General features: G+C 46.7%; 2 long non-coding RNA genes across 2 annotated transcripts; both read right to left on the reverse strand.

The window, feature by feature from the left end:
• Positions 1–37: 37 nt before the first annotated feature.
• On the reverse strand, positions 38–4,528 carry LOC140629980 (uncharacterized). Its single transcript, XR_012027773.1, has 2 exons — positions 4,337–4,528; positions 38–3,633 (listed from the first exon to the last, which is right to left on the reverse strand). It is a non-coding gene; the product is annotated as an uncharacterized lncRNA (long non-coding RNA).
• Positions 4,529–17,532: 13,004 nt separating this feature from the next.
• On the reverse strand, positions 17,533–20,701 carry LOC140629985 (uncharacterized). The gene is made up of 2 exons (XR_012027774.1): positions 20,430–20,701; positions 17,533–19,354 (listed from the first exon to the last, which is right to left on the reverse strand). It is a non-coding gene; the product is annotated as an uncharacterized lncRNA (long non-coding RNA).
• Between the last annotated feature and the right edge of the window lie 5,089 nt (positions 20,702–25,790).

Below are 25,790 nucleotides of genomic sequence, written 5' to 3' on the forward strand. Positions count from 1 at the left end.
CTCTCTCTGTGTTTCTCATGAATAAGTAAATAAAATCTTTTAAAAAATTTATTAGAATTTGTTAAAATTGTGAAATAGTCTTGAGATCAATAATTTTTTTTTATATAATACTGTTTCTTTCCTGAAGTGTCTTCCCATTTATTATAATCTTTTCTGTTCAGTTAATTTGTGGAGTCCTCTGACTCCATCCAGGTCCTCTTTGATAATTCTTTAGTGTATCCCTGAGTTGTGTGTGTGTGTGTGTGTTCTTCACATTGCAAAGATACACACCCACCCACATATCTTTGCTGTTTTAACATTATGTTTTTCTTCATGTGTTTTAAATAATAATATGTTTCTTCTAGTCATTTCTTTCATAGCCACTCACCTTAGGTGATAGAGTAAAAAGTAATAATAGCACAGTTCTGAGGTCGACATTGTTTCCAGGCCTACCTTCCCAGCAGCACTAGTCAGAGTCATTGGCACCAATGATATAACACATTGGTGTTGGCATCCAAAATATAGAATCTTGAGTAACGTTTTATTTTTAATACATCAAAATCCTATAAACACGATTTCTTCAAATCATTGCAGTCCAGTAATTCCACATTAGGATGCTGTCTTTACAGGATAACCAGAAAAGTGGGCAAAGATTTAGGCATATGGGTTTTCATGAGGGGATGATGATCTATAACTGCCCTGGCCTTTTGTCTCATGCTTCCTGCCAATCCCAAGACACAGACGTATCCACCCACAGGTCATACACCCTTCTTGTATCTTTGAATCCAGACTGAATGCCTCTCCTCCTGGTGGAGGTCTTCCCTTCCTCATGTGACTATTTCCTGCCTCCTGGGGATCTCAGCATTTTATCCCCTGCTTAGTCTCTGTGACTTCATGGTACGTGTCACAAGGGCGACCATATGATTATTTGTGTAGTTTTTGCTTTTTATTTAATATTCTGGGAAGAATACAATCTTGTCTCTTTTACTGTTATACTTTCTACACCTAATATGAGCACGTAACATGTAGCAGGTGGGCACCTGAACAAAATAGAGTGACATCTTGGAACTACCTAAATGCCCAGCAATTGGAGCACAGGCTGGAATGCTTTTCTATCACAATTTTTATTTTTATAGATTTTTAATGCCAAGGCGAATTGCCCCTTGCAATAGGACTAGGTTTGTGCAAGCCAAAACCAAAACATGAAAATTGCTGGAAAGAAATACACCAAAATGTTCACAGTGATTATTGCTAAAGTTGAGAACTATACTTTTGTGTGTTTACTTTAAAATGGGTGTGTATTAGTTTTATAGTCACAAAAATAGTTTTTGTTCTGTTTTTAAGTGATTTAGAATATTTAAGCCTGCTACTGGAAAGAGTACCTCTGAGGACTAGGAAAGTTGCAAGTGGAACCAGGTCTAAAATCAGAGATTTTAAGAAAATATTTTAAATGCTCTGTTCAGAGAGAAGCCCGATCAGAACCTCTGTTTGGATAGTAAATAATCTGTGGTATCTGCCCAAAGGACCACCATCCAGCAGAGAACTGAGCAAAGTACAGCAACGCATAAAATTAAACAATGGATAAAACCTGCGAGAAAATCCATGATGCCATGGATAAGATAAAATCAGTCAGTGTATAATATCAACCCTACAGATATTTAACATACATAAAAATAGGATTAAGTGCTTAGGATCCATGAGTACATTGTAAAAGGATAAAGAAATCTACAAAAGTGGTGACACTAAGTTCACAAGAATGATCAAGTTGTTGGGAGAGGGGGATGACTCTTTTAAGCAAGTGGTGGAAATGTGGTATTACATAATTCTCTGTATCTTTGTGTCTCTGTAATATTTTATAATAAAATTCCGAAATTTCATAACATTTTGAAATGAAACAAAAGCAAAAAGGAATCCTGCGGTTAATTCTTTCATGAATAAAGATTCTTCTGTGAATAGGAATAGTTCACTCTCACCAGTTTATAAATTCAGATTCTCAAAGAGAGCCTCCATATCACTCTCCCTCCTTCCTTGCTTCCTTCCCAGCCTCTCTCTTCCCCTCTCTCTCTCTCTCTCTTCTTTTGGCTTTCTTTTAAAGTAGTTTACTCTTTTTAACAGAGACATCTTTATTAAGAAACGTGGAAATAACATGAAAACCAACAGATAGCTATTATTTTGTCACTTGCATTGTAGTCCTGCCTTGTGTGATTGTGAGAACTTTTAGAATTTGTCTAGTGCTTTAAGTTGGTAGTAATTTATATTTCATTTATGTAGATTTCTAACTTGGCAGGTACTCCCAGAGAGCAAACAAGAAAAAGAAACATGCTTCCCTAGCTCTGTTGGGTTATCATTTTTCAGGATCAGCTATTTGAGAAAAAGAGATGAACTGCTGTGGCTTACAACTTTCTAATAACTTAAACTGTGTCTACCAGATTCCTATGTGTTTATGAAAGGGGGAGGAGGCTATCCTCAGAGCATGACCATGCAGTTTGGAAGCACTCCAAAGAGAATAAAGTGCAGTGCTTTCCCTCTGGTGCCATAACATAAAAGCTACCCTGCAGGTGATTGGTCTGCATTCTTGAAAATAGATGATTAGCTTTACAGTGCAATAGGTCAGAGTTCTTATTTTGCAAAGTGCTATTCCATTACAGTCTCCTCATCTCCCATGAGCCCTGGGATTAATGTTTGTTATGCTAGGAGAAAGTAATAATTGCTTAAATATAGAAAAAATATATTTGACAAACATTCATGCTAGAGAAAAATGGGAAAGATGGGGTCCCTGACCTAGTGCAGGACTGCAGCCAGTCACTTAAGCTCCTTACTTTTATGCTGATCTACTGATTATCTTCTCACCTAATTTTAGCCCAAAGGTTCAGCTTCCACTACCTCCCATCTTAGTCAAGAAATCATTTCCTTCTTTTTTCTCCACTATTGACCTACCTGCGAAGATAGCAAATAGAAGCAAAATTGATGAAAGGCAGATAGAGCAGAAGAAGAATGATCCTGGGTTATTTGGTAACTGGGGAAGTCAAGACCCTGACAACTAAGGGTTAATGTTAGCAGAGGAAATCACTCACATCATAGATTGTGCCACAGGCCACGCTCCTGTCTTGCACACATAATCACATGCAGTCATATACACATACTCATGCATACGCTGACACATGCATATACCAAAGACCCACTCTCACACCTGCACTGCCCTACCCTGCACAGCACAGTCTCCTCCTGCCACTGCCCCAGGAGTGGAACACGTGGTGAGACTCCACGTCCACATCCCTCGGCTGAGAACTGACCCACTTTCACTGTGTTGACAAAGATGAAGAGATGAACCGTGGAAGTGGTCCAGACAGAAGACCTGCAACTGGAACAAAATCTTTCTGACCCAGATTCCCCGACAGCAGGCCTCCAATGGCCAGAATGGGCCGAGCACTTGTTTGTTTCCTTTCACCTTGACTAGGAACCTGGATCCACACATGCCCACTGAACTGGCGCCATGTAGCTGATTGGGACATTTCGGCTGTCTTGAAAATTGGTATTGATCACTTCAGAGGACGTCCACAGGCAACGATTCATTGTGATGGTTAAATGGCCAAAATGATTGGACTCCCCAGCACACAGCTGTATTCCACACTCCGCACTTGAGCTGGCTCTTGGCTAGAAAGGTCAAATTAAAACTGGTCATCCAGGAGTGCAGCTTAAGTACCCGCGTTTATTACCAACTCTTGTCATGTGGCTGCAGAGGTCACCAACAGCAAAGAACTATCCTTATAGTTTGGGGTAAAGCAAGAATAGATCATTACTTTAAGAACTAGTGTTAAATTGCAACTGCCCAGAACACAATTCCTATACTTAAAAACACGTTCTGTTTATAGCCACAAACTGTTATGAGACAAACTTGGATTATTTTAATTTTTTTAAAAGTCTCATTCTCAAGTAGCAAAAGGTCATTATTGTGAAAGATAACTTGGTCTTCTTGTTTATATTCAAGAACCAACTCAGATTCAAGTGATCTTTTAAAAGGGCTTGAATAGGAGAATAAATCAGTATTGGTGTCAGTTTGTCTTATTTCAATAATAGTCACTATGGAAACGAATCACTGACCTATTTCTTTTCATACCTCCAAGTAAACAATAAAGTTTCCACTTTTCTGTGTATCCTGTTTCCTTTGGAATAGGGATCTCTGGTATAGAATGTCCTCAAAACACTTTTTTTTTATTGAAACCTATGGTTCTTTCCTACATGCTTATTTTAGTTGTTTTAAATACTCTCAGCCTCATTGTGGAATTCTACCGTGAAAGGCACATGGTATGCTCAACTCCGTCCTTCAGAAAACTGGGCGCTTTTGGCAGCCACTCACCCGGCTTTTGCTCGGGACTGGAGAACCCAATTGCTGATGGATGCACAAGTGGGGCCAGCGTACGCTCAGACACGTCCCAAGGTGCCCAGTGTAAAACGTCAGCAGAGTTCTGCTTTAGTTTCTTTTTGTTCCTCACCAATCCATAATTACGGACAAACAGGAATGTCACAGAAGAGCACTTTCCACGCTAAGCTGCTGATTCAAGAAAGAACAAATGAAATATTAGCATGTGTGTGTTCCCTTCCTGTCCTCAACCCACATCCTAAATCCATTTTATATCTGACTGAAGCCAGAAGTTCTAAATATAGAGGATGTTCCCTCCCCAGCACTCAGGAGTCACCCTGCAGGGCTGTCTGCGCATCCACAGGCTGCGTTCACCAGAGCCCCAGCAAACAGCAAGTGGAGCCCCTCAGCCCTGCTTCTCCTCTTCAAGGACACACTCCTGTTGTGATATCAAAAGGAAGCTGACCATGTTTAACTTTATTTATTGCCTGCTATTTTTATGACCTGTAAAGTCCTCTTCGTTTATTGTGTGAGATGCAAAATTACAGAGAGATGTATTTTTTTAAAGTCATATACACACAAAAAGACTACAGAAGACCAAACCCCAAACAGTGCTTTCTACAGCTGCAGTGCCCTTCAGTCAAGGAATAAAGGGAAAATACATCAGCAATGCTGTATATGGCATATTACAAGAACAGAGTAAAACGGCCATAGCGCTTAATTTTTCTTTCATTTATTATTTTTAAAATATTTTATTTATTCACAAGAGACACAGAGAGAGGCAAAGACAGGCAGAGGGAGGAGAACCAGACTCCATGCAGGGAACCCGATGTGGGACTTGATCCTGGGATTCCGGGACCACGCCCTGAGCTCAAGGCAGCTGCTTAACCACTGAGCCACCCAGGCATCCCAGTGCTTAATTTTTCTTATCTGACAAACCTATTTTTAAAAATGGAAAGAGATCTGACCAAATATGGTAATGCCCCAGATGTACTGCAGGTATCTTGGGAGAACTGTTTGAGATTTCACTAGAAACATTACTACCTTTATGCTCTTAGAAAGCCATGATTTTCTAAACAAGCCACATCAAGAAGATAAAGCAATTGTTTGGAAAGTGGGAAAAACTTAATCCACCTGAGAACCTGGTGGATTGCTTGCTAGCATGGGTCCTGCTCTCCACACTTTCCTTTGCCCAAGCCCTTTGCAGTGTCCTTCCACTAGAGGCAGTCTGTCTCATCATCCTTCAAATCTGCGGGGCTGGCCCTGCGGCTCTCTGACCATTGAATGTGGTGGATGTGAGAATGTGCAAACCCTGGGTGTAAGCCTCAGGAGGCCTCAAACACGTACACTCTTTTTGGCCACTGCCACAAGAACAAGCCTGGGGAGTATACTGCAGGATGGGGGAGCACAGAAGAACCAAGGCAGCCCAGCTGACCCACCGCTGACCACGTAGACCTGAGGGGGCCAGCTTAGACACAGGGCCCCCCAGCAAAGCCCAGCCCACATTGCTGACCCATAAAGTCATAACTAAATACGTGGCTCTTATTTTAAACTAAGTTTTGGGGCAGTTTGTTACACAGCAATAGCTAAATGTGATAATGTATTTTCTTTCTTTCTTGTACCAACCCCCCATCCCCAATAAATATTTGCTGTTATACAGAAAGTCTTTGTCAGACAATAAGGAGGTATAGGTGCTAGTCCTGATTCTGAAATATTTACCTGCGTGACCTTGAACATGCCTCGTACCTTTCTGAGCATCACTTTCCTTGTGTGGATGTTTACATCCAAGGTATTTCTAGCTAGAGCATCTGTATGAAGGAAACTGACAGAGCAGCTTGCATTTTTCCACACGCTGATGTGAATGCCTTTAAGAGGTGTGCATGACACATTTATTCACATTACAGATGTGTCGTCTGACTCAGCAATACCACTTCTTTGTCATTATGCTGTTGGAGTACACACTGACTATACTAGCAGTTATGTTCTAGGATGTCGAGGGCAGGATTCTTTGTATGGCAAACATCAAGGAATGTCTGAATAACTATCAAAGGAAAATGGCTGGACAAATAGTGGTATATAGGTACTGTAAATTATTATGCAACTATTGAAAGAATTCCCTGGGGTATCCCTGGGTGGCTCAGCGGTTTCGCGCCTGCCTTTGGCCCAGGGCACGATCCTGGAGTCCCGGGATCGAGTCCGGCATCGGGCTCCCGGCATGGAGCCTGCTTCTCCCTGTGTCTCTGCTCTCTCTCTCCCTCTCTCTCTCTCTCTCTCTCTCTCTCTCTATATATATATATATATATATATGTATATATATATATATATGTCTATCATAAATAAATAAAAATAAATAAAAAAAAAAGAAAATTCCCTGGAAGAACATTCATGATACTTTTTTTTTTTTTCTAATGTGGACGAAGTGAGGTTTGGGGTATAGTTCCATTTTTGTAAACAAAACCAAACCTTTGTATCATGGTTTCATATATTTGGCCACCGAGAAGGTTCAGAAGGATACAGAACATGCTGATTTCCTGGCAGAGCTCTGTAACAGCAAAAATGTTGAAACAGCCTCAGTGTTTAGGTGGAAGAATTTAATTATATCACTTCCATATAGTGAAGTAATATTTAGCTGTTAAGAATAATGGCATATAATGCATTAAAAAGATTATATTGAATATATCTAAAATAATGATATAAGTGAACATGAAACAATATTAAAGGAGATAAAAATGTACGATCACATGCATTTAGAAAATCTTCAGGATAAATACACACCATACATCCATGGTAATTTTTAATAATTAGGAGCTTATGTGTGGCTTACCCTTACTTTATGTATTGGCGTTTTCTAATTTTGCTAGATTAACATGTATAAAAGGGGGAAGAGGTGGGGCACAGGCAGAAATATTTAGTAATTCAAAGGTATTGAGAAAGAACCAAAGGGGACTGGATCTTTCATAAGTGCAATCACATCTCTAAATAAGAGGGAGGTGAGCATGTTTTGAATTGGAAATCACATTCTGTGAAAAACAGCTTGAGATATTTAGCCTAGTGGGCTAGGCAGTTGGCCATCTATAATGTCTTTGGTTCATACAGTGTGATAAGAATGGATGAGATAATTAATATTTATAAAGTGCTTTAATATCCTGCAGAAAAAGCTGTTGTAGTAGATAATACTGTCTTCTTCAAGTTGGTTCTTGTGTCTTTCTTCAGACGGGCCCTGAGCAACTAGCCACCTGTTTCTGATTCCCCCTTGGAAGATCACCTGCTTATCTCCTAGTCAGTGTGCTCTTTGGTTTTCTTAAACAAGAAAACCTTGATTGGAGAAAGATGTTACGTTCCGTTTTACTGTAAATTATATAAATTTAAACAAGAAACTCTCTTTGCCTCCTGAGACTTCATTTGTTCTTGGATAGACACTAAATGATGAAAATACTAGCCTTAAATAACTCTTTCTCCACCTAGTTAAAAAAAAAACAGACACAATAGGAACTTATAATTAGGAGTAATGATTTAGCATAGATTTAGACAGCGCGTTAGATCAGGTGTGCACCATGCAGACTGGAAGGGGATGGATTATTTCCGTGGTGCGGCTTCTCGTCTCTCACAGCTATGCCAACCACCAAGCAACTCTCCCCCAGCCTGGAGTTCACACAAAGAACAAGTGTCAGTATGGGAAATTCAGGGATACACTGCCTGAGTCAATCACTGGGCCAGTCACAGTGAAAAGGAGCATCTTGAGAGGGCCTGGCCCGATCTCTGGTGAACTTGCCTTTCTCCGCGGACGGCATCTTGCCTATTCTTTAGCCTTTGGTGGATTGTGTAAGGACTTGTGAGTGGATGATGTATCCCACTGTCCAACTCAGGGCATCCTTTTCACTTTGGTTTTTGCTCTAGGTAAAGAAATACCCATTATTTCTTCTACCCAGATGCATCACAAGCACAGGTGAAAACATTCCAACCAGAAAACATGTCACTTCAGGACATAAAGCCATTGGATCCAACGCGTGGCACGTTTCCTTTGTCACTACCTGGGTGATGGCGTAGGGATGGGCTGTGTAGGTCTCTTCGTGGGCTCCCATCCACCTACCTAGTCACACACATTCCTTTCTCAAGGATCTTCAGCATGTGATTTCCTCAGAAGAAAGAGTAGACATATAAAGTTACTTCCTTTTTCCTCATGCTAAAACTTGCTTCTCAGTCGCCCACTCTTGCCCATTTGGTCACTGATCCTGGCTCTCTTGTGTTAATATTTTGAACATGTATTTTGCCAGCGTGAGCAGCAGGGCACTGTGACTATTTGCATCATAGGAATGAATTCCTATCACAAGAGTAATGCCTCAGAAACTACTCTTTAAGACGGCACTCCATTAAAGCAGTTTTTTGGGGAACAGTGTGTGTCCAGGATTGAAAAATTCCCCCCAAAAAATTACATTCCAAAAACAAAACCATCCCAGAGTCGGGCAGTATTACCTTTATTCAACTGCAAGTACTCACAATTCTGCAACTGTGAATGTTCCCTTTTTCTGGGTGTAAAGTATCTGGGTCAGTGGAAAAATTAGTCCTGGGCTTCATCAGGAGAGGACATTTGTTATTGGAAGCAGCATCTTCCCTGCTAGTAGGCTAGTGGGGGAACTGACAGTTCACAAAGCCTCTGGTGTGATAGTATAAAATAGTCATCAAATTAGAAAAAATAACTCTCATGAAATAGGCTGTGTGCTGTATCACATCTTTATATTAGCAAAGTGAGTAAAAGTACACTAAGAAGTCAAACTTAACACAAATGAGAGAATTACAACATCATTCCCTGAAAGCTTGGTGCCCAGCACCTGTGACAGCTGATTGACTGCCACTGCCGAGGGGGTCGGGGTGGGTGCCCCCAGGAGTCAGATATGCTACACTCAAGGTCAGCTTAGAAGCAAACAACACAATGTCTGTTTTGAGGGTGAACTGCCAAGAAGCACTTGCTGACCAATGTTTAAATTTGAAGGACAGAAACCCGTCATTCAGGGCTCATAAGTTAGATGTGTTAGTGTTTCTCGGTGATGTGGTGTGTCCCCGCCTCCCTGGGCCGTTCATCCAGGAGACATCTCGGAGGACCTCCACGTGCTTGAGTGCTGTGTATGTGCTAGTGAGGAGAGAGCAGAGAAATCCCCAGCTCTGGAGTTGGGCAGCTACTGGGGAGGCCGATGTGCACTGATGTGGATACTCACAGAATCACCATGGTGCTGGGATGTGTGCAGTGCTGCGAAGGAAGAGGCTGAGAACCAGTGTGACAAGTGGGCCTCTGTCCCACGGGACAGGAGACCAGGAAGGCCAGGTCAGTGATAAGAGAACTGAGATGCAAGCCAGGGACCCCTCTGGCCACATCAGTACATTCCACCTGCCCATCCTTTCTTGTTTGGAGGTCACATGGGCCCGTTGGACAGTTGTCATCAAACACAGTTGCCCATGGAGTACACCTGCGGGCCAGGGCCCCCACCCAGGTGTGGTTTGAGCATGGCAGCCAATGGTGCAAGACGGCAGTGAGTGATAAAGTAACCTGTCTCTGTTTCCACACCTCACCAGACTTGTCAGCAGCATGGCTGGCACTGAGAACACACGGCGTCCGGAGTACGCTTGGCTCGCTCTGCATGGGAGTTCACTTATAGACAGAAACACCACCGCAGGTCGGCCGCCGCAGAGGAGTCCCGTCACAGGGAGCCCTGCTCAGCTGTAATGTCTCCGCACCACTCAAGGAGCTTATGCTGTTTTTTAAGGAAACGGAATTCAGGGCACACGGATTCCACACTTGTGGTTTATTATTTTTTCCAATCTGTTGCCACTAAGCTTCTAAGTAGCAGGTGTATTCCAGGTAGTGGCAGCAGGTGGTGCTTCAGGCGAGTGAGCAGTTTATCCAGGGGTTGTGTCTGGAGTGGGGACTGGCGCTCCCCAAGTACCAACTGCTCAGTTACCACCGGCTGTGGGCTGATGTCAGCACAGTGCTTGGGTGGCTCCAGCGTCTACCGCGAGACCTCTGGTTTGTCAGCCAGTGTTTGAGAAAGATTTGATGGTAATCACACACCTTTTCAAACATTCCACTGTAAAACTGGACTTTTTAATGCACGGAAAATGAATCGGCACTTTTGCATTGTTCTAAGACAAATTTTGTGTGAGAAATACAAAGATTTGACATTTAAGTTTAGCTTCTTATAACCAACCATGTTTTCCCCACCCTTGCCTGTTGGCTGTCTTCTGCCCTTCTTTTTTTTTTTTTTTTTTAAGATTTTATTTATTTATTTATTTATTTATTTATTTATTTATTTATGAGAGAGAGAGAATGAGCAGTGGGGAGGGGCAGAGGGAGAGGGAGAAGCAGACTTCCTGCTGAGCAAGGAGCCTGATGTGGGGCTCGAATCCATGACCTTGGGATCATGACCTGAGCCGAAGGCAGATAGATACTCCACCCACTGAGCCATCAGGGCGCCCCTAATCCAGATTTCTTTAAGGTATCCCTCCAGCACGGCATGAATATCAGTGAAATAACCATGTAATTCCCAGATTATACACACATTTCTGTTTTACATCTGCTACGGTGAAGTATGTCCTTGGTGACAGGTGTTTGGAATTCAGTCATCTCATTAGTAGAACTCAAAGAGTGTGCATTTCCTCCACCAGGTCTATTTTTTTTTTAAAGATTTTATTTACTTATTCATGAGAGACACACAGAGAGAGGCAGAGACACAGGCAGAGAGAGAGGTGGGCTCCATGCAGGAAGCCTGATGTGGGACTCGATCCTGGGACTCCAGGATCATGCCCTGAGCCAAAGGCAGATACTCAAACCAGGCATCCCCTCCACTAGGTCTTTGTGAAGGTGCGAGTAAACTTGCAAAGGATGTGCACCTGAGAAATTTCCCAAAGAAGGAGCCCCCGCGCAGGAGCAGGAGGACTTCCTATGGAGGGAAGGCCTGGCCACTGGGGCTTCTTGTGGATGGGGGAGTGGGAAGGCCTTTTTTAGCCAGTCCCATGGTGGGGCCAATCTCCATGCGGTGGGAGGTTGGGGGCCAAGGAGCTAAGGAATAATTGTTATGTGTGCGTGTGCAGACATAAACAAGCCCCTGCAGCCCGGGGAAGGGAAAACAAGGCACCATCCCAGAGCATCAGCACCAGGGCGGACTCAGGGCCTCTGCTCACACCAGCTTGGAGCTGGAGCAGGAATGGGGAGCCGACAGAGATGGGAGCCTCAGACTTAGACAGAGGCTCCTGGGGATTACCCAATCTCTACAGCTTTCTACCTCCCTCCACACAGCTAACCCACAGCCTGAAACCCTCCAAATTTCCCTGGCAATGTCACTCCTCCCAGACCCTGACACCATCCCCCCACCTTCTCCCTGAAGATGCCCTTCTGCAGGTGCTAGGAGAAAACACTGACTCTGTGGGAATTAGGTTTTCCTGGCAATCTGTCCTGCTGGTCACACTCCCTCCACACTGCCCCAGCCCTGCATCCCCTAGTTGAGGGGGACCCAGGACAGGACCTCATGGTCCTGTGGTTTGGGGGAGAATGGGCCTGAGCACCAGGCCACTGGATGGAGGTGGACAGACAGAGGGTTGCATTTCAGTTCTGGGGTGTGGGGGCAGTGAAGTGGCAAGCAGACATTTCCTACATCCCATTGTCTGAAAACCACAACACTCCCTACAGCATCACTAGCAATGTGCTAGGAATGTAGGAAGGCGAACAACTCAACTTCAATGATGCCCGAGGTCACCAGGACGTCGCCAGGCTGCCCTTCCGGGTCCCGTGACACGCCTGCTCTTCTAATGACAAAATACCAGTGCTCTGTCCCCACCCAGCACCCCTGAGTTTGTCAGCTCCTTCCTACTTTGTCCAGGTCTGCCAACCACACTTTGCAACAATGGCCGTTCAGAATTCCCTTCCTGGGCACTGGATATCCCCCCGAATACCCTTTTTAAGAAGTAAGAATACCCTTCTGATACCTACCTAACCATCCAAAAGTCAGAGACTACATTGTCCGTGGACCTTCGTCCCTCAGTTGTGGGTACACCAAGCCCCAGGAAATGGCCGGCTCTACTCTGGTAGATCACAAAGGCTGTGATGGGATGTGGCCACCCCCTTATTGTCCTGCTGAGCTGCTGTTGTAACGCCGTCAATGCCACCCGCCCTGTGTGCGTGTGTGCCCACACGCATGTGCAAAACACCCATCATATTTTCTGATAATATCTCTGAGCAGACATGGTATCTGTGGCCAATAAAATAGGGCCTCTGTGGAAAGCCCCTGAGAGCTGTACAAATAACAAGCAGTGAGCACCATATTAGATGAAAGCTAATTAAAAATGACTTATTAAAGATGGTGCTGCAGACCGATGAGCACCGGAGTTTCATCTCCGCTTCCTCCAAAGAGCTGCCCCCCATGCTCGTTCTCTGGCGAGTCATTATTTACCTTCCTGAAAGATCAGTGGGACCTCAGTCCCTTCCTGCCACTCGCCCTCCCCACTCACCTGCTGAAAACCCTCATACTGAAGTCATCCTATTTCCTTTAAGCAACAGGCATTTAGAAAGGCAATGGAATTATGCAATTTCATGTCAAGGGCTTATTCTCAGAAAAATGATTCAGGTTATGTAAAGGGTCTGTGTATTCAAATGAGAAATGAGTCATTCCTACCTGTCTGTACCCCCTTCCTGGTTGGTGTTTGGGGGAAGGGAGAGGCGAGCAGGAAACGAGAGCCAAGCACCTGCTGTCCTTGGAGCCCCACGTGCTGAGCCAGCCCCAAAAGCTATGTTGTAATGGACTTGACCTAAACCAAGTTTTTAAAAGTACCTTTTCCTTGGCTTCTCCAGGTTTCCACTTTTATTTAGGACAAGGAAGTCACAGTCACAACAGCAGTAGGAGCGAGGGAGGGCTGATGGGCAACTTTGACACAATCTATGGCCCTAAAATCTGCATCCCTGTAACACAATAACCTATCCTGGCAAACGTCTGCTGGTGTCAGTTCCTTCTATAACTTACTTGTTGGCCAAAGGAGGGGCACACCTCGGCGTTACCGCCATTCTGTGAGCACGGGATCTGGGTCAGCCCGCCTTCAAACTGCTACGTGGCCCTGGGATCATACACCCGTGTGAAGAGGGGGAACGGAAGGAAGGGCTCTGGAGGCTTTGCGCGGCACCGGCATCATGTACTTTCACCGGCTCCCAGGAGATGGCATCCACTTTTTGGAAAAATATCTCCCAGCAACCCGTTTCCTTTTCCCGAGGCACATGGTGTGAGCAGCTTGCCCCCCGTGAGGCCACTGATGGAAGGAAGTAGGAAATGCTGGATAAGCTTGGTCATTTCTTGAAAGCAGAGTGTTGCTTGGTGACCCCTCTGAGGTGCCATGAGGACCGTCGTTGGCCCAGGAGGGGATACAAAGGGTTAGAGCATAGCACTCCACCTGGCTGTGGGCAGGAGCCATGTGAGATTAAAACATGTACATGTGTGTGGGGGTGGGCGGGGAGAGTCATCACAGTCTCTTTGTTTTTAATTAATTAATTTCTTAATATATCTAGTCTGAGAGTAGGGGCAGGTAGGGCAGAGGGAGAGGGAGAAGCAGACTCCTGCTAAGCATGGAGCCACACATGGGGCTCGACCCTGTGACACCGAGATCATGACCTGAGCTGAAACCAAGGGTCAGACACTTAACCAACTGAACCACCCAGGTGCCTCAATTTGTTTTATGTTTTTAGAGGGATAGAGAGAGAGAGCATGTGGGGAAGGGCAGGGGGAGAAGGAGAATCTGCAGCAGACTCCACCTCCACCACAGAGCCTGACCTGGGGCTCCGTCTCACGACCCGGAGGTCATGACCTGAACTGAACTCAATAGTCAGACACTCAACCAACAGAGCCCCCCAAGCACTCTCATCACAGTCTTGGTAAGGGTGAAAACATATTGAGGGTCATATGAACCCCCAACATAATGTTTAACCCTCATTAGCCACCATAAGAACAAAAAACCAACAACCCAAAGGACCAAATTCAAAAATAAAAGTGCAAAGTAGGCTGTCTGTGTTTGGATGTCTGACACATTTGGGAAGCCCCAGCACTTCACCACCAGCAAGGTCGTGGGGGCAGCGATGCTCCTGTTTCCTGAGGGCTCGCAAAGGGCACGCCTGCTCTGTTGCATTCAGTCTGTGTCAGATGATGGTTGGGAAAGGACTGTGTGTGCAAGATGTACGTACAAAGTTGTGAGGATGAAATCACAGGGCAGCATCTGCCAGCAAGTGTCCCAGAGCTGCCCTGGGAGCAGAGGTGGTGCTCTCATCTAGATAGGCCCCAGGGCTGTCCGTCCTGCCTCTCTCTGCTTTCACAACACAACCCTTCTGGAAAATTAGCACAATCATAAGGGGCTTGAAATCTTACTCTCTCCAAGTTTTATTTCTATTAGAGAAGACAGTCCGGTGTTGAACATCCAAGTTTACAGTTGGTTGTTGGGTTCTAGAACCATAGCCTAGTCTAACCCTGAAAACTGGAGGTGGGCCTCTGCTCTCAAACAGAGGCCTGTGGTCACTGCCCTCTTGGGAGCAACATGGCCAGTAAGGTCAAGGGTGGGACCCAGAGCAACACAAAGGCAACTGTGTCATTTGTGTGGTGGTCACAGCAGGTGTGGGTACGATGCCCACGGGAGCCTATGAGTGTGGGACCAGATGGGCGTGTACGGGGCAACAGGGCTACTACTCGGGTATCTGGGGTATCTGAACAGTCCCAGCAAAACCCCAAGGGCTTGGTAGAAAAAGAAAAGCCTGCCAGGTCGGCACCCTCTACTCACGTGCAGGTTATTTTTAAAAGTCCAACATCAGAAGGAATTATACATACTGTGCAAATCACTGTCAAGTTGACACAGAGCAAATGCTTTCTGTGGATGTGAGTGAGTCAGCAAAGTGCTGCTGTGCCTCGGCCCCTGAGGAATCAAGCCCCGATAGGTGGCAGCTTCCCAGCCACATGCAGAGCGCCTTCTCTTCCTCCTCGCCCTGTGGAGGTGTGCTCGCCCCCCCACGGAGTGGATGGCCAGGTGCAGACACACGGAGAGCTTGGCGGGTGTGCACACTCAGGAAGCGGCCTCTCGCTTATCTCACCGAGTGCTGGGAAGACAGCTGTTGGACTCGGGCAGCTCCCCTGTCGGAGGGGGAAAGCTGATCTGAGGCGTCACAGAGCTCAGGTGGAGCAGTGGGGACCACTCTGTGTAGTCAAGCAGTCACAGTGTTCAGCAGATGCCAGGTGGATGGAGGGAAAAACACGGGTTCCAGGCAAGTCCACCCTGCCCTAAGATCTCCTGCCCTGGGTGGAGCCGGGATGGTCTAGGGCCTGAGAGTCACCGTGTCACAAGCCACCTGCCGGTCCTGCCTCTTTAGATGTGCCTAAGCCACCTTGCACACCTGACTGTCCCTCCGCGGGGAGCACGGTACCTGCTGGCAGGGAGGGACAAGGGTGGGGCGTGAGAGCCGGGAGAAGGGAGAGGATGCCAGGAGGCCTCACTAGATCGCGGTGCTCAGCCCCAGTGGGCCAGTCGGCTGGCCTTCCGGGCAGGCCCCCCTCGTCACTGTCGGGGTGTGACGATGCGTGGGAGCCGCGGGGAGGGCCGGAGTGTGGGCCCGGAGAGGAGCGTCCGCGGTGGCCTCCCGGGAGAGCGCGGCCCCACCAACGCGTCCCAGGGGTCCTAGCAGGAGAGCCACTGTCTGACCTGTGGCTAGCGGCCACCAAACACAACCTCTCCTGCGGCTGTTTCCTGAGTCAGGGCCATAAATGTGGACGGAGGACAGGAAAGGAGACGGGCTAGAACGGAGAGGAAAGACGGGGGAGGCACGAAGCAGAGGCAGAAGCAAGAACACCGCCAGGTGCCGCCGGCCGGGGGAGCGAGATGCTGCTGGGCAGGGCCTCCCCAGGGGCGGCCTCGGGCGGCGGATCCACACGAAGCCTCAGGGTGGGAGCAAGAATGACTCAGAAAGCGCCGTTCTCTGTGGGTCATGAGGGGACCCCGAGCTTCGACTCCTGCTCCTCCCGATAACCCCAAGCTTCTGAGTCCATGGCCACCCCAGCGGGGCAGAGAATTTACTGGCAGCCTCTTGAGGCCTCCCTGTGTCTTAGAAAGAGCCAGGGTGGCAGCGAAGAGGAGCCATGGAACAGGTTAACACCTGGATGAGGAGTTCAGCTGCTGAGGTCAGGGATGGCTCAGGTGCCCTTCTGCTCATTTGGCCTGATAATGCTTATCAACAACCAGTTGGCCAGTAAGCCACTGACCGGACAGTGCTGAGGCTCTGTTTGGGACTTACAAAGTAAGAATGACATGATTTGCCTACGGATAACAGTTGTGCCTCTGGCCAGAGCCCAGGCTGAGATGCAGCATCCGTAGCCGTGCCTACTGCTGGTGACATGCTGCTCAGCTGGGCTGCCCGGATGCTGGCCAGGCACAGACTTCCAGGTGGCATCCTGCAGCCCCAGCTGGGGAATAATACAGTTTGGTTACTGTATATTTGCATTTCCTTACATTTTTGATTTGTTGGATTTATAATCAGGGAGCTAGGGACACCCGGGTGGCTCAGTGGTCCAGCATCTATCTTGGGCTCAGGACGTGATCTGGGGTCCTGGGATTGAATCCCACATCTGGCTCCCCTCAGGGAGCCTGCTTCTCCCTCTGCCTGTGTCTCTGGCTCTCTCTGTGTGTCTCTCGTGAATAAATAAATAAAATATTTTTAAAAAATTAGGGAGCTAGTTGTCTGCTTCACAGGTAGTACAAGAAAGTAGAAAAATAGTTATACACAATCTCACTACTCAGACACACCTATTAACGTTTTAGCATGTTTCCTCCCAGGGCTTTATTACTGTTTTATTTTCTTTAAAGAGAGAAAAAGAGTGAGAGATTACCCATGGAAGTGGGAAGAGGGACAAAGGGGGGGTGCAGAGAGAGAGAGAGAATGAGAATCCCAGGCAGACTCCCTACTGGCTGTGGAGCCCGACCTGAGGCTGGATCCCACAGGCCTGAGATCATGACCTGAGCCAAAACCAAGACTCAATACTCAACCAACGGAGCCACCCAGGCACTCTCCTTATTACTATTTTTAAAGCACAATGGAAATTATATAGTATATATAATTTTGGATACTTAAAAAAATTTAACAGAGTATAAAAATTTCCACAAGCATTAAACAAGTTTATAAACACAGAACATAAACACAATTTTTTAATGACAGCCTAAAACTAGCATATATGGATGAACCACACTTTAAAATTTCCCCTTAAATTACAATTCTAACAATATTAATATCGGCTCCTACTTATGGATATTTCTAGACATTTCAAATATTTCTAGACATTTCAAATATTTCTAGACATTTCAAAGCATTTAGCACCATATATAGATTATCTGGTTTTAATTGTCAAATCAACCGTACAGAACAAACACCATTGTTTTACCAATATTAGAGATAAGGAAACCAGGGCAGACAGGGATTAACTGTCCTGGCAGGTGAGCCAGCACAGCAGGATTTGCGCTTCCGTCTGGGGTCCCCATGCCCTATGTGCAGATATCTCAAAACCCTACCCTGGGGCCGTGTGTAGGTGCCAGGAGCAAGAAGCTGGGAGAAGGACAAACAGCTGGGTCTGCTCACAGGGTCTCACCATCTGTCAGGGCAATCAGAGAGACACTGACCACCTGCTTCATTTTGGGGACATTACCGGACATTTCCAATATGTCTCTCCTTTTGTCAAATGGTAACAGTAAGACCTGTCATAAGCATCATGAGGAATAGTGAGAAGGGAAAAGAGAGGTGAGTCCTTCTCCCCACTGCACCAAGAGCCCAGCAGCTCCTTCCCGGGTGGAGAGGAAGACGCAGGAGGAGGGACCAGCACCGTAGCTGAGGCCATGCACTGCCAACTGTTTCAGCAGCCACCCTTGCCCCAGCGGTTCACAAACCTTCCAGTCTAAGGACCAACGGAACAATGGAGTATTACTCAGCCTTAACAAGGAGGGAGATTCTGTCCCCTGCCATAGCGTGGGTGAACCTGAAGGATGTTATGCTCAGTGAAATAAGGCGGAGACAAATGGACAAATTCTGCATCATTCCACTCGTAGGAGGTAAAGAGAGTCGTTGTATTCATAGAGATAGAAAGTGGGGCTGGGAGAGGGGAACAGCGAGGTAGTGCTCATGGGACTAGTTTAGCTTTACGCGATGGAAAGTTCTGGAGATGATGATGGGGTGGCTGTCCAACAACTTGAAGGTGCTTACTATCCCTGAGCTAGACACCAAGAAATGATTCAGTGGTAGCTTTCACACTGCATGCATTTTATCATAAGAAAACAAGCACCAGAGTTATTCTCTACCATGCGGGGCTGTGGCCTCTCCCTGTAAGGGCTGGAAGGGTGGTCTCCTCGCCTGAGGAGGAAGGGTGGTCTCCTCGCCTGTTACAGCAGGTGGCCTGTGGGACTCCCACCCGCCCGAGGGGAGGAAATGATGAGGGCTGAGACCGAGGGTCAGAAGAGAGAGCTGGCCTGGACAGCAACATGAACTATGTCAGAGGGCACGAGCTAAAACCCAGGCTTCGCCATCTCGCATGTGCTGGTGGGATTCTTGGTGGCATCAGCATGACCCAGACTAGAACCTCGGGACCCATGCCTCAGAAAAATCCAACCATGCTTATGCAGCACCCTCAGGTTTCCCTTTAGTACCAGGTTCCAGAAATGTATGACCTCTGGAAACCACTGACTCAAAGGGAAACATGGAATTTGCAGTGAACACAGTGAGTGATTTGGAGGTGGGGGTCCCCTGACTGCAGGAAACGATCATCAGCTCCAAGGTGCACTGAGCAGTGCTGGGTGCGGCGAGTGCTGGGGGTGGCATGTGGAAGCCGAGGAAGGTGGGTCCTGGAGTCTTTGGCACCACACGGCCACAGGAGTGGAGGCTGGAGTGTGCTCGAATGGTCCAAGTTGCGGGGGGCAGCTGTGGTCCCCAGGGGTAACACATCACACAACCGCATTCCACAGGACCAGAATCTGGGGTCAGGAAGCCATGTTTTAGAGGTCTGTGAACAGTCAAATTAAGCATTTCCAAGTATATGCACTAAATCTTGTGTTTTTTGCTGATGATAGAGCCCTGGGGCCATCACTTGCAACCTAACTCGCTTGTACAGACAATTCACCCAAGCCTGGCTGCATGATTTTGCAGCTCACAGCATTTCAGATATGGAAGACTTACAGGAGGGATGCAGGGAGCTGCCTGAGGTAGGTGAAAACAGCACTGAGGCCCTGACAGCAAAAGAGGGACATGAAACACGGCACCAGATTAAAATAATTAAATAGCTTTGTGGGCCAAGTCATTCATCATGGGCAAACCACATCATGTCACTATTAGGAGGGGTGCAAGAGAAAATTCCAAATGGTGCCTGAAATGTTTGGCCCCATATGGAAACAAAATTTCCTTCTCATTAGAACTGCTGTGACAAAGATGAAGGACTTCGCTCCTCTGGAGGGTAGCCCTACTTCTCTGTTCTTGTTTCTGGAAGACAGGTGGAGAGGCAGGTGAGCACTGAGATGAGTCCTGGTCCCGACACCCCCAGGTGTTAGGGCTGGAAATGGTGTTTCCCCATTGTATGAGTTTCCCAGGGGCTGCTGTAACAAGTACCACCAACTACGTGGTTGGAAACAATGGGAATGTATTCTCCCGTGGCTCTGGGGCTCGATGTCCAAAATCAAGGTGTCTGCAGGGTCTCACTCCCTCTGAAGACTCTAGGGGAGGACCCTTCCCCGCTCTCAGGCCCTAGTGGGTCCTGGTGTCCCTCGGCTTTCTTTGGCTTCTAGACGCTTCACTCCAGTCCCTGTCTCCCTCTTCATACAGCGTTCTCTCTCTGTCCAGATTTCCCTCCTCTCATAGGGACACCAGACGATATAGTAGGGCCCACCCTCGTCCAGTGTGACTTCATCATAACTAATTATATCTGCAAAGATCCTATTTGCACATGCTGAGGCTCTGGGTGGAGAGGATTGGGAGTACACTGTGATCCAGTACACCTAGCCTCTACCCATCCTCTTTTCCTCCTTCCTGCTCCCAGCTCTTCCTCTGGAGACTCACCCAGCTCCACTGGTCTCCTGCTGCTGAGATGTGTTCAATCAACCAGAGCACAGCCAGTATGGGAGGAGACAGCCCCACCATCCCTGGCTAAGGGCGAGGCAGCACCAGGTGGAGGTCAACCTGCAGGCCAACAGGGGTTGGTTGGACCGGAGCCAACTGCTGGACTTCCAGACACTGTAGCAGAACAGTTTTTCAATGTACCCAGTGCCCACGGTAGCTGCACCAGAGGTGGCCAGTAGGCGCCCTTTCCCATTTCCCTAGCTCCACTTGGCTTCTCTTTACAGCCACAGTGTCCGGGTCAGTTCTCCAGAGGCCCACTGAGAATAAGTTGGCCCCCATCTGGCTTCCAAATCATGCAAACATACAAACAAAACCAAACAATTTCTGCTTTGGAAAGAAGTGAGAAAGGCACTTGGTTGCATGGTCAACCCATCAGTCATCTGTTTGTCCCCTGAGATGTGGGGCCAGTGAACTACCTCTTGAACAATTGAGGATTCCTATCGCCATGCAGACAGCTGGCAGAAGTTTCAGGAATGAAGAAATTTTGCTGGCAGTACACAACATGTGAGACCCCTGACAAGCCCCAATCCCTGAAAGTCTTGAAAGAGTCAACAAAATGAAAATAATCCAAGTAAGTTCGATGTAGAGAGAGGAGGCATTCCTAAATTGGGCAGATCCTAGAATAAATCGACAGTAGTTCTGGTGATGTGAATGTGTGGATATAATATAACAAGGAGGTATGGTAATCATAACAATAAATCACTAAAATCATTAGGAGCAATGTGCCTTAGAATATAAACATCTATTTATTTTTATGGAAAAAATCATAAAAATTTAAAAGGTAGAGACATCAATTATCTGAAAATGTATTCTTAGAAAATTTCTTGACAATGTCAGATAAATAAAAAAATCACTTAATAGCACCTCTATAAATGTATGCATTTGTTTGAAAGCAGAGAAGAATCCGTTTGTGCTATTTCAAATAAAGGAGAATGTATGATAGCTGTTTATTCAATGCTTAAATGCCTATTATTTTCCCCACTTCTCCAATAAAGAAACAAGAATGAAGAATGAAAGGTTGCTTACTGCTAACCTACAAGTTTGCATGACTGTCTAGATGAAGTTCTTCTCACTAATTATAGTTCTTTACTCATCAATGTATGTCCAAGAGACATGAACACATACGTCCCCACAAGGACTTGTACACGAATGCTCAGAGTAGCACTAGTCGTGACAGCCAACAAGTGGAAACCACCCAAATATCTGTGAGTGGACGAACGGATAAGCCAACTGTGTTATGGCTGCACAACGGACTATCACATGGCCATAAAAAAGGAGTGAAGTATGACACATGCGGCACCATGAACGAGCCTTGCCAGCATTGTGCCAAGTGACCATGTGTTATAGGATCACATTTACATGAAAGGTCTAGAATGGGCAAGTCCACAGAGAGGGAAAGTGGGTGGGCGGGTGCTGGGGGTGGGTGAGGCAATGGAGCATGGTGTGAATGGGAGCAGGGTTTCTTTTAGAAGGACAAACATGTCCTAAAATCAGATAGTGGTGATGTTTGCACAATCCTGTAAATAATATTAAGAACCACTGAATTGTATACTTTAAGTGGGAGAATTCAACGGAATGTGAATTATGTGTCAGTGAAGCTGTTAAACACCACATTTTCTACCCAAAAAGAACTCAGAATCACTGCATTCAAGATATTTCCATGTTATTTGTCCAATAATTATCAAAAATAATTGGGCCTTGGACTCTGGTAATTTAGGACGTTTTTTTTCCTTTTTTACAAGTTCAGACAGCAACTTCTGCTATTGTTAGAATGAGAAAGTATTTCCAGTTTCCAAAACAGCCTTGCTTAAAGTCATCCTAAGGTATGAACAGTCATCCTGAGATGTGAATAGTCATCCTGAGGTGTGAAGAGTCATTCTGAGGTATGAACAGTCTTCCTGAGGCGTGAACAGTCTTCCTGAGGTATAGAAGTCATCCTGAGGTATGTAACTTAAGTGACTCTGCTGACTTCTTACCCTCACCCACAGGTATAAAAATTAGGCTACCACACTGACAATGCTTTTTAAATTCTCCTGAGTTAGGAAACACTATTTGTGGCCCTGTGGGACTATGATGTTGACACTGTTAAATGGATACAGATGGATAGGGGGATACAGTAATTGTGAACATTTTAGATGTTAGGTAGCAGAGATCCCTTACTTTCAAATTTCATGAATGCAAAATATGCTATACCTTCTAGCAATTTGGACACTAATTGTAAAAATTGAGGGAGGAAAATATCTCTATTATGTGCAAGTCACATTATCCCAAATTGGTTCTTTGAACTACTTATGGTAAAAAGAACATTTTGTCACACACAGCTCAGATGAGCTGCCCACGAAGACAAACCATAGGATCCCCCATTCCAACCACAGCACTGCAGGGCAGGGGGTATAGGACACTCGTGTCAGAGAAATACTATCTAATCCGACACTTTCCTCACCACTGTACCCAGGACATTCGCCTACACCATGGGGCTGGCTTCAGAATTACTGAGCTAAGGTACATAGGTTGTTTGGGACCATGTCTGGGATACAAAAGCACTCAATGCTTCAGCTGTCATTATCACTGTCATTGTCATAGTCATTATCTGTTCACTGAATAGCTCTTACAGGAGTCCTGGAGCTGAGTCTCCTGACCATCACTGGCTTGTCTGAGTTTTGTGTCTACCCTTCGGGTGGGCCCATCTCTGGTTGGGGAATGAATGGCCCAGGTTACCAGCTTGGGTCTCGAGTCTCCCCTGGAGGCTAGGGGGCCTCAGTTCTATTAGAACAGGGCAGGGAGGATGAATTCCATAAAGGGAATCAGAAGCAGTTGTCATCAGCAGTGATATGATGTTGCATGGCCCCAACCAGCACGTCCCATTCAAAGAAATGCCTCCAGTGGGGGGAGTTGGTCGGGGTGGAGGTGGCGATCGAATGACACCTGCTACCCTGGGAGACCAGGCCGGAGGCAGAGTGTCCGGACAGTTGTATTGTAGCTACGAATTCCGAGAATAGAACTGTCAGAGTGGATAAGACCCATCGCTCGCTCCTCTCTGGGGTCCCCTGCATGCCACACCCAGCATGCAGCATTGTATGGGCACCATTTGAGGCGCTGGAGGAGCTGAGGTGGGTCTTTGGGCCAGACCTGGCCTCTACCCCAGCTCCGTGCCGGCGCAGGGATCGGGTCTGGGGGGGCTGACTCAGCCTTGCTCTCTCCGCCTCCTCATGAAATGCTCTTCCTCCTGACCACATCTGCACCCTTGCCATTGGCGACTGGCCTCACAAATCAAGTCCCCGGCTAGCTGCTGGAAAGGACTGGGGGCACGGCCTCTGCCAGATTGTCGATGGCAAGGCTCATCCTGAAGGGGACAGGTGGAGAGTGCTCCTGTGTTTCCCAGAAGACAGTCCTTGGGGAAACACGGTGTTAAGTCTGCCACCCAATTATATTTCTTTCTTTTTAAAGATTTTTAGTTTATTTTTGAGAAAGAGGTGAGCAAGTGAGCAGAGTTAGCAAGAGAGAACATGAGTGGGGCAAGGACCAGAGGGAGAGGGAGAAGCAGACTCCCCACTGAGCAGGGAGACTGACACGGACTCGACCCCAGAACCCCAAGATCATGACCTGAGCCAAAGGCAGATGCTTAACCACCTGAGCCACCCATGAGCCGCCAATTATATTTCAATAGATTCAATTTTTTCTCTGGTGCTCTTAGGCTCTGACTGTGCCCTCGGACCCTTGGCAAATTCTCTTTGCCTGCTCAGTCTTGTTTATATAATAAAGGAGGGAGGGCCCAGACCTCTTTACTTCAGGAAGGTCAGGTGACCTTTTGGAGCTTTCCAATTGGCTGCCGATAAAAGCCTTAAGCTCACCACCCTGATAGACAAGGAGCTCAGCGGACACTATCCTAGAGCCAATTGTGCCCCCAACACACGATACCCTAATCCCAGTGGCCCGGTGTGTGGCTGACTTGAGATGGGTCCCCACAGATGTAAGATGAGGTCGTACAATGACTGGCATCCTTAGGAGAGAGATTTGTACACTCAAACACACACGGGTGCACACACATGCACATATACATGCAGGGAGACAGAAGCAGAGACTGGAGCGACATAGACATCGGAGCGATGCGTCTACATGCATGGGAGCCCTGGGTAGTTGCCAACCATCCCCAGAAACTGAGAGAGACCAGGGACAGATCCTCCCGCAAAGCCCACCCTGCTGACACCTTCGCCTCAGACGCCTGTCCTCCAGAACTAGCGACAGGCCAGCTTTCTGTGGTGTAAGCCACCCGGTTCCTGGCACTTTACAATGCCAGCCCTCAGAGGCGAATGCAGGCAGCTTTGATGGGTGTTTCTCCAGCTTACCATGCTAGGAATGTAACCCGGGCATCTGCAGAAGGCCGGCAACGTAAGAGACAACAGAAACAAATTTTCCTTTATCTGTAGGATGATGAAATCTTTTAGCTTTTTTTTTTTTTTAAGAAAGTAAATGTTTATATTGTCATGTTTGAAAATATTTGAAAAGAGAAGCAGCTCCTGCTCAGAAAGCAGCTGTGTTTGGGGGTGAGCGCCCACGGAGGGGAGCTCAGTGTTGCAGGGCTGTGCTGTGGGTTAGGAGCAGGGTGGGCACCCAGGTCCTATCCCATGGGTGAGTATGCTGCACATCTCTAGATAAAGGGGTCAGGACTTGATTTTGAGCTGGCACAGCCCGAGATCACGAGCTGCTTCACAGGCCGGGGAGCTGGGCCTCAGCAGGCCTGGGCTGTCACAAGCGGAGCCTCGGGCGAGGCTGGTTCTCCGAGCTTTGGATTCTTCCAGCTTTGACTCTTTCCAGCTGCTGTGCCTGCCTCCCAGCTTGCCACCACGAGGAAAGGGTGTATGCACACTGGAAAGACAGCCCAAAGATCACGACTCACTGACAGCATTGACATGGAAGGGGGCCCCAGAGCACCAGGAATTATGTACCTTAAAATAAGTAGAAACAAACAAAAGTGCTCTTTAGAATTCGTTTCCCCTGAGCAAGCAAATAAATATGTCTTCACCATTTCCATGGCTTCTCAAATGGATCAGCTAAGTTTAAAACCTGCAGACTCTCCAAGCGTAGGTCTATGACGGCATGAAATTGTAAATGCAAATAGAGACAGAAATTGGAGGAGGGGGTGGCTCGTTTCTGGACGAGGAGCAGGAGGAGGAGACACAACCTAATTTTAGCCATCAGCAGGATGAGGGTTTCCTTTCACCTTGGATTACTTGGATATTTTTCAAAAATTTAAGTAGCATATGTTTTCAAAGTTAATAAAAACATTTTGCATTTCAGTGG

The sequence above is a fragment of the Canis lupus genome, chromosome 1 (genome assembly GCF_048164855.1).
Source record: "Canis lupus baileyi chromosome 1, mCanLup2.hap1, whole genome shotgun sequence".
NCBI lineage: Eukaryota > Metazoa > Chordata > Mammalia > Carnivora > Canidae > Canis > Canis lupus.